A 1,622-nucleotide genomic window follows, 5' to 3' on the forward strand; every position below is an offset into this window, starting at 1 on the left:
CGGGACGCCCGGTCCTGTGCAGCTCGGCTCTTTCTTACCTCTCCGCTCAACTTTGGAGAGGGGTCCTGCCGGCACCCACGCGCCTTTGTGTGGAGCTCTAGGTAGGGGGTGGTGCTAGGGAAGACCTCGTGTGCCTGGCACGGGTGCAGTTCAGGGAAAGGCAAGCGAATCTGCGTCCGAGCTGCCTCCCAGCTCCACTAGTTTGCAAAGTAAAGTTTTCGGGTTCTCAGGCGCGCCCCGCGCTGTGCCGGGCGCAGCGCTTTTGGGCTGCGCGGTGTGCCACGTGAGGATGCAAGTAAACACGCTGTCGACAGAGTTAAAGCTCATTCATCCTGGGCTTGGGCTTCCAGAAAACACGATGCTTGATTGCAAGCGCCAGTCCTTCTGCTTCTTTGCAAATTAAGTTACACTTACGTAGTAGAGTTTGCAAAACACAAGGACTGTGTGCGAGCCGAAACCCCAAGACGCTTCATTTGCCTTTTGCTATCTTAGTTTTATTATAGTTAAAGAACACTTTTTAAGATAGAGTTGTTATTAAGGGCTGGAAACATTTCAGATCAATCTGTTTATGTACCTTGCAGTCCCGTTTTCGTGTCTGTGAGGGCTCATATTTAAAAGCCAGGAACTTTGGAATTGAATACTGTGGGTTTATTGAGCCTTCCAACTCGAGGGATTTTTGATTTTCGGATTGAGTTTCCACCTGGAAGGAAAAATTTTGGTAACTCACTTGTGCTGGGATTCACGGTTCAGTTTTGCAAACGTAGTTCTGCCAATTCTAGCTGAACAGTTGGCCCCAGTGACTGTCGAGTTTGTTTTCAGAAGGATGAATTGGTTTGGAAAGTTTTGAGTCTTAAGTGTTTCTCATGGGTATTTTGTTCAACTGAAATGTGAGTCCCTTGGCTCGGGGTTCCTTTATGTTGTTTTGGTTGGTTTCCTAAAAAAAGAATCAAGGCAGCCACTATACAAACATGAATGCAAGGGCCGCAGCATGATCTATGAAAACACTTAAAGTATCGTTTTAAATGTAACCCAAATTCAGCAGGAGTATATACAGGTAGGCCAGGTATACATTTCATTACTAACACCTTTGTTTACCCTTTATTTCCGTTTTTTGAATTAGGAAACATTCACCCATGAAAACTGTGTCTATGTGTCAGTTTATGGAGGCCTGAAGATGGGTGAAGCAGTTTTTGTTTTGTTTGACTCCTTTACTAACACATTACCATTTGGTGGTGGCAGCAGTTATATTTATGTATATCTTAGCCAGATTCTTTGAAGTGGAAAGTTTCAGTATGGGACTTTAATTACAGTGCAAGTGGAGAAAATCCCAATGTTGGAGGAGATTTTCTTTGTTACTCTGCAAAAATTAGTCATCATGCAGTTGTGTTATAAACATTTAGGTTTGGGGTCAATTAGTGGCATTTACGTTGACTCATGTTTAGGTGCAGTTTTTCTGACCTAAAAGTGTCAACGATTCCAGCTGGATTGGGTCAACTACTAGTAAATTGCTGATTTTGCTTTGCAGAAAAAAATAAGGGATATGGGCCGGGCGCGGTGGCTCAAGCCTGTAATCCCAGCACTTTGGGAGGCCGAGACGGGCGGATCACGAGGTCAGGAGATCG

Source organism: Colobus angolensis, unplaced genomic scaffold, assembly GCF_000951035.1.
Source record: "Colobus angolensis palliatus isolate OR3802 unplaced genomic scaffold, Cang.pa_1.0 Scaffold146, whole genome shotgun sequence".
NCBI classification, from domain to species: domain Eukaryota; kingdom Metazoa; phylum Chordata; class Mammalia; order Primates; family Cercopithecidae; genus Colobus; species Colobus angolensis.